At 41.4% G+C, this 12,897-nt stretch overlaps 1 protein-coding gene across 2 annotated transcripts in view; it reads right to left on the bottom strand.

Moving 5' to 3' along the window:
• The window catches only part of LOC136581963 (dipeptidase 2-like), a 154,945-nt gene extending 142,385 nt beyond the window's left edge, over positions 1-12,560 (bottom strand). The window contains exon 1 of one of the 2 annotated variants that reach the window (XM_066582678.1): positions 12,490-12,560. The gene's annotated coding sequence lies outside the window, so the exon portion shown is untranslated. The remainder of the gene's footprint in view (positions 1-12,489) is intronic. The other variant, XM_066582679.1, reaches the window with a different exon arrangement.
• Positions 12,561-12,897: the final 337 nt, after the last annotated feature.

Raw genomic sequence — 12,897 nt, 5'->3', positions numbered from 1 at the left:
TTAATCAGAAGGGTGGACTTTAAATTCAATACGCATCTTTCTTACTCTCTACTTAGGCAGACATAGAGAAAGGCGCACAATTCTAACACAGTGGGCTAACACAAATATAGGAAGTGAACTGCGGCATCTGCGGCATTACAATAACTGCTGCTCCCACTTCAAATTAAACGGTTTGCGACCTCTGAGCCATATAAACTGAATACTCAGACAGCAATTATTTGCTTGAAGTCTATGGTATGTGAGCCAAAATATGAAGACTCTCAGATAAAAAGGAAGTGCCTTCCTATTCATTTAACTTCTATATGGTGCGCTTGACAATTAGACTTCCAAAACAGGCACAATTAGAAGGAATAGATTGAGGTGATAAGGCTTCTGGTGCCCATCCATCAATCAGTACCCCATCTCACATATATATGTTTTAAGTCCCAAATAAAGTATATCTAATAATGTTAGTTTTTAATCATTTTTCTTTTTCGGTAATTGTTATAGTCACTGGATTACTTAAGAAGGGTTGCTGATCCAGGGATTTATTCTGATTGTCAGGTTTGGTGTCGACAAGAATAAAAATAAAAAATATCCAATATAGCGCTTCACGGGATGAAGGATTGATGAAATGTATCTTTGTCTACACCATAAGGTACAGTTTTTATTGCAACCAGGTTTGGTGTCGGGCAGGCGTTTTATTTCCTTTAAATGAGGAAAATTAGCTTCTGCCTCATGAGGTTTTTTGCTTTTCTCTGGATCAACAGTCTTACACGCTAAGTTACTATATTCCTATGAGAAGCCTTTTCCCTTTCATCTCTTTTATTTGATCCCTTTACCTATAAATTTTTTGGCAAGGTCAGACTGTTATCATCCTTACACAAACAGCATAAAACCACTCACGACGTCTCTAGGGAATAGGCTATACCATCTTCACCACCGCTGATTAGTGATTCTTTACTGGTCTCTGACAACGCTAATAATGCTTCTAGCTTATGATACCTCTAGCTCCTCATTGTAATCTGATGCAGTTTTGCAATTATTGGACACCAACTTCCTTTCTAAATTTAAGTCATTGTTACAACAAGAATTGGCAACTACTGCAAGCACCGTAACAGCAAAGCTAACCCATAAAATACAGGAGCTTGGCAACTGCACTAATGCTCTGGAAACACGCATGGATGATGCCACAGAGTTCCTGGAAGTCCAGGATCAAAAACAGGATTAGTTGAGAGGGGACTATGATTCTCTCCTTCTCATTCTCAAAGATGTAGAAAATAGATCTAGGTGTAGTAATATCTGCATCTGAGGCCTTCAACTGTCGCTGTTCTATTCCAAGAACTTGCATCTTCCATTCCTACTGAGCACCTGGAAATGGACAAAATTCACCGCTCCCTAGGACCTAAAAAGCCTGATGGTAAACCCCGAGACATCATTGCCAAACCAGCCTTCTACAAAGCAAAAGATTCTACTATGCAGGCTTGCAGATAGCACTCCACCATCACCTTCTAATCTCACCACTTTCCGTTATTTACAGATCTTTCTCCCCTAAAAAACCATACTTACAGATTCTCTGCCAACATCAAATCCATAACTGTTGGAGCCATCCATTTCACCTAACATCCCAGCATAGCAACACCCTCTATTCTGCTACCACTCCCTTGGAGTTGAAGTGAAAACTGGAGTTGCTTCATCTTCCCAACCAACCTAACTCCCCAGACCAAGAGTGTCTTCATCTCTCTTATGGTCCAAGGTTGCACCCAAGCCTAAGAGGTTCTAGTCCTCTCGTAGACCCTGGCTGGAATCAACAATCCCTACTTGACCAAGCCTCTAAGATGTACACTCTTGAAACTCATTCTTTGGAGAATAATATACCTCACTTTCTTACTTAACTATGATACACTGGTGTTGACTAGCACATTCATATATCAGGTTTCATTAAGCCTCAGGACCACTTTAGTGTTCTATGTTTCTGATAAGTTGCTGCTTTCATTCAGTGGCTATTGCTGCTGAGTGTCCAACAAGTTACACCAGTTCAGCTTACTCTCTCCAATGGCCACTAGAAACAATTATGATTTTTCTGCAATAATGTAAATTATGCCTACTTTTCTATGCTGAGGGTTTCTCCAGTGACTCCAATATACACAGCCTTCACTGATACACCATGCAATACTTTCATTAGTTTATAAATGCACAGCCTGTTAGATAAGAACAGACCTCCCTATAGTTCATGCTGACTTGATCAATAAATGACCCATCTCTCACCACCTTATACCATTATATTTTTTTACCTTGGGTGTGTGGTCCATGTCTTGCTGTGCGGTGAGCACTTTTACTGTGGTTATTACCTTGATCCACAATATACATTAGGAGCTCACCTTTTTTCTTCTTGGCTGCCGCAACCTGCCTGGCTCTTCCTCTTTTTATACTTGTGTAGCTTTTTGCTTTCTCACATTCCCATCCTCTCCTTCCCCCTGTTTTTTATTTTTCTTAGTCCTCTAAAAGAATATTATCCTTTGTCTATGTATTTCTTCTGTTATCTCAATTTGCTCTCCAGAACCTCTGGGTACCTGAGATGAGACAACCCTATGTCTCTACCGAAATGTTTTCTCGTTTGTGAAAACCTAATTTTTATGCTTGTCAGCTTCGGTTGACTTCTTTTCATAGGTCATACCACTTTTGGCCCTCAGGCTCTTAAGCTTTAGTTTTTTTTTCTTTTATACTTGTCTCTTTTCCTTTTTTCTTCTCTTCCTAGTCACTCTTCTGTTCTACATGGGTTTTCATCAGCATGGCCCCACAGGTGGGGGTTGATTGAGCTGGCTGGGTGTGAATTTCTCCAGCCAGCCAATCTCCCAGGTCTGCTGTTCATATATACAAGCTCCTCTGCTAGAGGCTGTTGGTCTTTCCCCTGTTTCTTCAGAGTGTATGGGTGTGAACAGTGTCATGTTTCTATGTGCCTGTGAATATGGCCAGACAAGAGGTGTGAACTGGCATGTTCAATATGTATGGGTGTAAACAGTGTCATGTTCCTGCGTGTCTGTGCAGGTTGCTGGATGTGTGGTGTGAAGATTCCTGTTTAGGGGGCATGGTATTCTGTCTTGTATGCAAATCCCGGGCATGTTGGTGTGAGTTGCATTCAGTCCTGCTGTTTCATTTGTTAGATAGGTCCCTAGGTTCCAGCGTGGGGTCATCCCTGTTGGGATGATCGCCTCACATGCAGGCAGGTTTCCTAGGGTTCATTGTCTCGTTAGAGTAGGGACCCATGAGACAACGAGGACCCTTGAAGTGGGCTTGCAGGCTTAAGTATCTTGGCCAAAATACGAACTACCGTAATACCTCATACATTCTATGGTTATCCCATCTGGCTATGTGTGCAGGTATGCAGGTGAGTATTTTGAGCGCTTGTCAGTCATTTGTTTGTCTTTCAGCAAGTAAGAAGTCTGTTTCACGGTTCTGGGGTTCCGTCTGAGTTCGCATGTTAGTGAGTATGAAGTCCATTTCGCAGTTCTGCGGATCCATCTGAGTTCGACCAGTGTGGAAGATGTAACAGTAGGTTAGAAGGGGCATTGTCTGTCCCCAGTGAGATCACCCAGAAGGGGTGTGGAGACTTATAAGGTTATGCATGCTCTACTGGGTAATATATGCGAATAAGGAAGATGGAACAATACCACTGCAGCCCCACCTATTGGGTGGCAGCATTCCTTCAATCAATGTAAAACTCTTTAAACAATGATTGAGAATGGAAAACCAAGTCAGAAAACCATACACAGACAGCTGTTTCGAGGTGTTTGCCCCTCGGTGTGCAGTAGGTTTTGATTTGGCTGGTGACGTGGGTGAGGAGGGGTGTCCTATCTTCTTAAGGAGAACACCCAGAAGGTGTGTGGAGACACCTTGGAGGTGAATGGGTCGGGAGGAGCATCGTTTCTCCCCAGGGAGAGAACCTAAAAGGGGTGTGGAGACACCTAGGAGGTGAGTGATGAGACTTATAAGGTCAAGTCTGTGTATGGTTTTCTGTCTGGCATGTTCCCACAAAAAGCAGAAAGGGGTTGCTATGTCATTTAGGAGAAACCTACCATTCATATATAGACCTTACAGGGCAGTATATTCTTCAAGGGACTCTCTTCAATGTGGACATCACGATTTGTACCTAATTTGCCACAAACACAAATTAACTGCAGTTCTGTCCTCATATGCACAAAGTTATCTGACTCGTGAAATAGGAATTCTTCTCCAGGCACATGATTCTAACCTTGTACTAGATCCCACTTTTGATAGATTGGCCATCTATCTAGTAACATGCGGCATTTGGAGAGAATTGCACTCTTGTTATCCCCCTCTGCCACATCCACTGTCATTAGAAACCTAATCTGAGTTTTTCACTTTAATACTTGATCTGTTACCTCTCCCATTACTTTATATGAAGCAGCAAAAGTAATATTAAGAGGCAGTTAATTAGCCTTTTCTTTAGAACTAAAAAACTCAAACAACGATATTGGCTCATTGCAATCTCTGCTGAAGGTGGTAAAGAAGGATTGAAATAGTGCCTACACCTGCTCTCAAGTTCAAAGTGAACACTCTGAAAGTTGAACTTAACCTTTTACTTAATGCCAATAGTGAAAACGCCTCTGCTGAACTAAAGAGATTTTACTCTCACAGCAATAAGCTGGGCCCATTGCTTGCCAAACAACGGCGGGAGCGCCGCCATGGAGCACTCTGACACTGTGATTTTATAGGTTCATCTTGGATAATCGTGACAAATCACAGCATGCCGTGATTTTTAACGGGAGAAGAAAGTTGCAAGCAATTTTCCGCTCATTGACATTTGGGCTGCGCTTTTCCCGTGGATAGGAGGTCTTAAGAGGTGTTTGGTTTACGAGATATCAAATAAATAGACAGGAGCAGCAAACCGCGGTGCATAAAAGAGCTTCACATCCTCATATAGCAGCGGATGGCTTTATTTTCAATCCAATTTCCACATAACATGAGTTATGTTTTGGCTGAGTCCTCAACCTTTGTCAAACTGCTTAACACTGTGGATATGGACAATTTTATATACAACCCCCACCAATATCTGTCGCGATATCTGTGCAGTGTTCCCGTTTAAAAGTTCCATAATAACATGCCCCTTGATTTAGTACCTCTAGTACCTACCCTGGGGAGCGGTCACCACCTTCCTAGAGGTACTAAATCAAGGGGCATTTTATTATAAAATAAACCATATTAATGAATCAGAAGATTTTTTGATGCAAATCTTAAATTTATTGGTGATATGCCAAAACAGATAAAGAGTTACTAGCCATATCGCCCATAATGTGGAACTGAACTTTTAAACGGGAACACTACACAGATAACGCGACACCACACGCTGCACCACTCGGTCAATAACATCGTCCGGAATCCTGCAAAAAAATAAAAATAGATGTTAAAAACGGTGGGTTCCATGGCTGCTGAGAAACACTGCATGCTGACACTATGGAGTCTGCATTGGTCCAGGGATCCTTGTTAAGTAGTTACACTCAGGTGAGATTTTAAATGGCATTAATTAATAAAGTTTATTGGTGGGGTTGTATATAAAATTGTCCATATCCACAGTGTTAAGCAGTTTGACAAAGGCTGAGGACTCAGCTGAAACGTAACTCATGTTATGTGGAAATTGGATTGAAAATAAAGCCATCCGCTGCTATATGAGGATGTGAAGCTCTTTTATGCACCGCGGTTTGCTGCTCCTGTCTATTCGGTGGCTATTGTGAAGAGGATTCGTGGTCGGGACCCGAAGGAGCATGCAATTTGTTTCTGCTTCCCACTTAAAGCTCTGTGGTAGGAGTGTGTGCTGCTGTACAGACTCTTTTGCTATTGGTTTAGGAGATATGGTCTGCCTCCCTGAAGAGGTGCATTTTTAGAGCACGCCTGAAGTTTTGTGTCAGGGATTGCCTAGAAAGTTTTGGGTAGTGCAGTTCAGAGGACTGGTGCTGCTCTGGAGAAGTGGGAATAAGAGGTTTGAGCTAAAGGGGTGCTTAATCTGATTTCATTAGCGGAGCGGTTGGTGGATTGAGATGAGGGTGGCAATGTAGTGTGGTGCTGTGGAGAGATTTTTTTTGGATGAAGGTAGGGAGTTTAAATTGAATTCTATATTTGACGGGCAGCCAGTGCAATGAGCAGCACAGGGCATAGGCGTTCGAGTAGTGGCTGGACAGAAAGATGAACCTGGCTACCGCATTCAGGATGGATTGGAGGGGGAATAACTGTAAATATGGAGGAGGCCTTCAACCATTAAAAATAGTAACTTTATTGATTAAAACGCATACATCTAACAGGTAAGATGTTAGATGTATGCATTTTAATCAATAAAGTTACTATTTTTAATGGTTGAAGCCATCCTCCATATCTACAGTTTCTCTACAGTTTAGCCAATTGCCAATGGCCATCTGAGGACTGAGCTCCCGCTGGGAAACAGATATAGTTTTTCTCCTATACCGGAGGCACTGCTGGTGAGGTGAGCCCCTATTCATTTTTTTTCCTTTTTTACTTAAATTGAAGGGGAATAGTCTGGTGCTGGGGAGGCTGATCAACAGCGAGTTACAATAATCGAGCCGATAGTGGGTGAGGGCAACAAGGAGCGGTTTTAGCATGTCCACGGTGAGAAAGGGGCGGATTCTTACATGCAATAAAACTGCATATCAGTGTACTTTTCATCAAAGCTGTGGCTTGGATCTTTTATAAGACAAGCCACAAATACCACCTTTGAAATCTTCACCTATCAGGTGAACAGAGGCCCACCAAATCTCTCCTTGCTACATTCACCAGCACGTCAGCAATAAACAGATTAAGCCTTTGAAAATTTTTGTTGTGTAGTAGTTGAACAAGTAAAAACATAACCTGAAAATATAGTACACCCATTAGATGAGATAGTAAAGGGAAGTATCAGTGAAATGGTAAAAAGCATCTTGTCAGCAGATTGACAATTCATCAGCATGCTGATAATTTAGATATATTATACCAACGTGAATGAATCACATCTTGTTTAAACTGAGAAATACTAAAGTGCTTATATCAGGATCATTAGATTGCTAGCTCAGCCGATACTTCAACCTAGGCCAAAACCCCAATAGTGGATATATAAAACAATGTACTGAAATCCCTACTGCACACCAATAACCAAGGAAGAAAACTAACGGAGGATAAAAATATAAATACTAAATCAATATTTAATATAAATATGTAATAAAACTACTAACAACCATCTGTCAGCGAGTGACTGTGTGAGTTATATGTGATGTCACCGTCATATGATCAGTCACCGGGGCTCTGAGCTCTGCCCCTGATCACATAACGGTCAAGTCATTACAGGTCCTTCATCCCTGTGCACTGAATGAGGGATTTCATGTGATCAGTCACCGAGGCTCCACATGGTTGCTGTCTGGCTCTGCTGGTTTAGCACCTGTGGTAGCGTCACAGTCATGTGATCAGGGGTAGAGATCAGCGCCCCAGTGACTAATGACATGACGGTGACATCATCTCAGGTCCTGTAAGCACACAGCTGCTAAACAGCTCTGCTGGTTAAGGACCTGTGACTAACGCAAATCCTTTTCACTATATTATATTAGTAAGTGTCGCATTGACAGAAACACTGGTACTATAATTTCCTAATAATTACTAGTCAAATACTAACTACTACCTGTCTGTGAGTGATGTGTGACTCTGAGTTACATGTGGTGATGTCACCATCATCCAAAATTTTCTTCTTTACATCACATGATGCAACTTTATTGTCTCCACATATAAGAAAAACGTTTTGACCATCTACTTTGGCCTTTGCCAAGCTCATAAAAATACTACACAGATGTACATTATATAAGAAATAACCAATTAAACACAAGAATCGAAACACACCTCCTTTCACATAGCTGTGAATAGGTTGTCCAGAATCAATGTCAGGTGTGAGAGCGCCCAATCTCCAGAATCATATAGAGAATGCTGTAAAGATAAATCAGCTGCTCCTCAATGTTTACCGGCATCCACCACCTCTAGAACGCATGCACGAGATGCCCGAACACACATGAGAACAGCGAAGCACGAAGCCCACAGACAGAAACAAATTGAGTTTGAGGCAGATTGTTGACGATGAATACGTTGACAACCGTCTACAACGGATGTGCGATAAGTTCCTTAGAAGGAGGTATCCTGAGAAACTGGTAGATGAACTCAACTTGAGGGCCCGTTCCAGTGCACGTGAGACTCTCTTAACATCCAAACGAAAAAAAGAGGAAACAAGAAGGATCCCCTTTGTGTCCACTTATGGACTCTTAAATGGTAGGTTCTCGCGAATTATTAGAAGACACTGGCCCATGTTGTCATTATGTTACCCTGACATGAACAAATTTAAATTACTGCTGATGATGGCTTACCGCAGAGGAATGAACCTTAAAGACAAACTGTTTTGTACCAATGGGCGACCTAGTGAGCATGTTGTGCAACACATGTTCATTCCGATAAAGAAAAGTAATTACCCTTGCCTCAGATGTGCATGCTTCCACAACATAGTCAAAAAGTGACAGGTTCTCTCATCCTAGTACAGGGGAGGTATACAGCATCAGAGAGAGGTTCTCTTGCACATCATCATGTCATATATGATTAGCTGTCCATGTGGATTGTTGTATATAGGTGAAACCACCATGGAGGCTACTTGCCGGATCACAAAGCACAAAAGTACTATTAGAACCAAGAAAGCTAATGTACCTGTTGCTAAAGATTTCATGGAAAAGGGGCATTCGGTGAGCCAATTAAGATTTCGTATTATTGATCATGTGCCACTGAATGTGAGGAATGGTAATAGAGAGAAAAAAATTGAAGTTTGTGGAATTGAAATGGATTTTCGAGCTCAACACCTTGCATCCTAGGGGCTTAAATCTAGAATGTAACCAGGTACCATTTTTGAGAGATTTTTGTACAGTGTTCTGCTAGTGTGTATATACACGTTTGTCAGCATTTTAATGTTTTTATTTTTTCTTATAGGCTGGTCAAGAGTTAACGAGTCAGTGTATGATCCAGATTTATCTCTGCCATGAATTTTAGAATCAACTACTACAAATGAAAGAATGTTTTTATTGTCATTATTTACAGCTGCTCTCCTAGCCCCACCACCCGTGTCTATATTATGTGTCTGTCAGTCACCGTGGCTCTGAAATCCACCCTGATCACATGATGGTGATGTCATCACAGGTCCTTCATCCCTGGGCATTGAATGACCACAAACCCCTGAGGTCTCAGTTGCTAAGGATACAGCAGTACTCAGTCTGGCAGTTTGTACCTGGTTGTGAGACATCTGGACACCTGTGTGGAGACTCCAATAAATGACACCTCACAAATGCCCACATACATAGCTGGTGGTGCATATTGACCAACAACATTGAAGCATAGTCCTTCACTACTATCTTCAGATCTCCTGAACTTTATGTTATCTCTGCTATGTTATCTCCTGAACGTTCACATCTCCTGAATATATTATCTCAAGTGCTAATGCCGCCAACACCCTTCGAGCCTTCATCTAATCGTCAACCGTTGTCCAGTGTTGAAACTAACCGTTGCTGTTGTGCAAACATGTCACCATAGAGGGTTCAATGCCGCCGTGAAGCTAATGCTGCTTACATGACACAGCGACAAGCCAAGATTTTACCTCAGCGAGCAGCTGATGTTTGTAAATCTCGTGCAGCTGATATGTAAAAGCAACAAGCGAACATGTCTCCTCAGCGAGCTGCTGAAGTTCATAAATCACGTGCAGCTCATATGCGAAAGCAGCAAGTGAACGTTTCATCAGCGAGTAGCTGAAGTTCGTAAATCACATGGTCAGCATCATTGCAAATCATGGCAATAGCTTACTATTTGCACAGAAATATTTTGACGAACTCCAATCCCTTTCACTATATTATATTCGTAAATGGCGCATTGTGCCACCAGAAACACTGGTACTAGTGTATTCCTAACGGGCTAATATATTCGGAAATCAAAGGCAGAGTCAGCTTAAAAAAACTATACATAAATTCATAACATAGGTAAAGTCGTGCATTAAATTGATAAATAAAAATGGGTTAGGGTCAGCATTTCTTCAGGTTCTTATTTCAGCTCTATACCACCTGTTCCAGTCTCCACTACCAGTTTGACTATATTCATCATCTTTTGGTTATCACCTTTGTCCCACAATTTAGTGTCCACCTGGTATTTTTACATTATCAACCACCAGAACCGGAAGCCATATCATGTTGAACACTAATCCTGTAGTACCCCAGAGTTGGGTACTCCGGCACTTTCTGTGCTGACTATACCCTTACAATCCAGTCTTAATGTGATATTTAATAAGTGTGAAAAGTTATTACATTATTCAAAGTTTTCCACTGTAATGTGTGTTCTGGCAATATTCTACAGCTCCTGATGTTTACAGGTCACCTAGTAACAGTCAGGGTAGTGTTTAGCCAGGCTCAGCAAAGACTAGATAGCCTGGGATTGGTAGTTTAGATCCCCATCACAGGTTGAGCTAACTTGGTGGTATAAAAGGTAGCGAGTGGGCAGAGTTAGAGTAGTCTGACCCAGTAGTCTGATCCAGAAGCCCAGTCCAGATGCGGCCTGAGGTAGAGGCTGAGGAGGAACAAGGAGAAAGCCAGTGCGGTGGGATGTTGAACATCTAAAGTGTAACAAAAGTAACAAAAGAGAGAGAGAAGAGAAGAGTAGAAGGAATTCTAAGTCAGCCATTCCTAGACACCAAAAAGAAAGGAAAGCAAGTCGGTCAGAGTTAAGCCCAGAGTTAAGTAGCATGGATTGGTCACAAGTTTTGCAGTCAGCCTGAGCTTTACTAATGGAGATAAGGGGGCACTGTTACCTTGGGGGGCACAAAGGGGGTATGAGATATCACCAAGTAGTGCATTGATATACTACTGATATAGTTTCTAACAAAGCTAGCTAGAGGTTACATACTGCCCTGCATGTTAATAAATAACATCCTGCACTGAGCATGGGGTTGGACCCGATAAGCCTGGAGGTCCCTTCCAACTCTACCATTCTATGATTCTATGAATAGGCATGTTAATGAATTTGATGGCATGGTAGGGAATCTAGTAATATTATTGCATATCTGACCAGAGTAAAACACCTTTTACATGGCATGATTATGTGCAAATCATTTGTTAATTTGAATAGTTAGTACAATAATTGTGCCATGTGAGCGCATTCCCTGAAAGACCAATCAGCGATAAATAGCTGATCATGCAGACAATATAGTCACCATTGATCTGCTGCTGCATCATTCATTTTAAACAGGCAGTTGTACATCTATAAACAACTGCCTGTTTACTGTGAATGGAGGTGGATGGCCAGAAGTATCTCCAGCCCGCTCTGCCTCCATTCACTGAGCAATGATCCTCCTCTGTAAAAGCACATGAGCGATCATCTGTGGAATGGCTGTCGGGAGCTTCGGCGCCCAACAGTTGTCCCATGTAAAAGGGTCTTAAGGGACTGTTTTTTGTCTAGCTCCTATTTATTAGACAGTGGATTAACAAGTGCTCATAAGGCCTTACTCACACGGGCTACAAAATCGCACTATTTTGTAGCACTACAAAATTCATGTATGTGAAGCCCACGGTTTCCAATGGGTTCTTTGGAATCCATGGACTTCACATACATGAGTTTTGGTAGCGCTACAAAGTGGTGCAATTTTGTAGCCCGTGTGAATAAGGCCTGATGTAGAGGTAATTACTGGAGGGAAAATAAAAAGCCATGGTTCTGCATAATGTACACTGTATGAAAAATGCAGACAGACAACAGCGGGTGATCTGTTGTACGCTAAGTACAGAGCCTTAGTGCTTATTCAGACATGCATGTCCAAATTTGGTCTGTGGAAAATGGATCAATTTTAATCTATGTGTATGTCTGTGTTGCATCAGTATGCATTGTGTGTGTCTATTCTTTACATCCATGTGTTATCCCTGTGTCATCCTTTTTTCATGTGCAGAAAAAAAAGCAGGGTCGCCACATTTTTCCCCTAGCCTTGCTTAGCAATATGAAATGAACAAACATGGATGGTCTCCAAAACAAAAAAAGAGTGCACTTGAGAACATTCATTGAAGTGAACTGGTAACTGTTGTCCAAGAAGAACAAGAACAGGATGTGTGTTCTATTAATGAATTAGACTTAAAGTCAGCTCAGTTAGATATGTAATTTTTGTTGAAGACAAACCTAGCAGTCAAGTGCAGCCAAGTGACTGACACCCAGATTCCACACTAGATTAAGGAAGAGGCAAAAGAGGAAGAAATAGAAAACAAAACAACTCTCTAAACGTATCGATTCACGTTGACTACTAATTGTAAGTTGCACTTGTAGCTATAGCATCACACTAGCAGTGCACAAGTGCCTTGTCACACAGGAAATGGTACTACAACATACCGGTAGTTGTCAGTCTGTATTGTACATTATATGCAGTTCATCTAACTGAAGTTTTGTTTTTTAATTAAATTGGCTTACCTGCAATTTGGGTTAAATCACATCCAAATGCCTATTTTCAAATATTGATGCTTGTGCTTTTCAGTCACTCATCCTATTACTAAACCAATTCTAGAAATGGGTTGAGAAGTGGAGAAAAACAACATGCTGATGCCTTGAGATAATTTTTTATCTATTTTAAGCAGCTTGAATCGTTCCTCTCTAACAGTAGAGCTGCAAGTAGAGAAGCAGGAAGGGCTATTTTAGTGGCATTTTTTTTTGTCATAGCTATGCAGAATTTAAACATGAAATACTGTGTTGCTTTCTTCAAATGTACTACTTAGTTTCAGAATATGGACACAACAAATTGGCGAGAGAGGAAACACTGTGCCAACAGCAACCATGGTATTCCAAATGTCCCTGGTATGCATGCAATTATGCGCAAAATGT

This window comes from Eleutherodactylus coqui, chromosome 11 (genome assembly GCF_035609145.1).
Source record: "Eleutherodactylus coqui strain aEleCoq1 chromosome 11, aEleCoq1.hap1, whole genome shotgun sequence".
NCBI lineage: Eukaryota > Metazoa > Chordata > Amphibia > Anura > Eleutherodactylidae > Eleutherodactylus > Eleutherodactylus coqui.
Note: the sequence above shows the minus strand (reverse complement) of the source record. Positions and strands in the feature narration are given on the sequence as shown.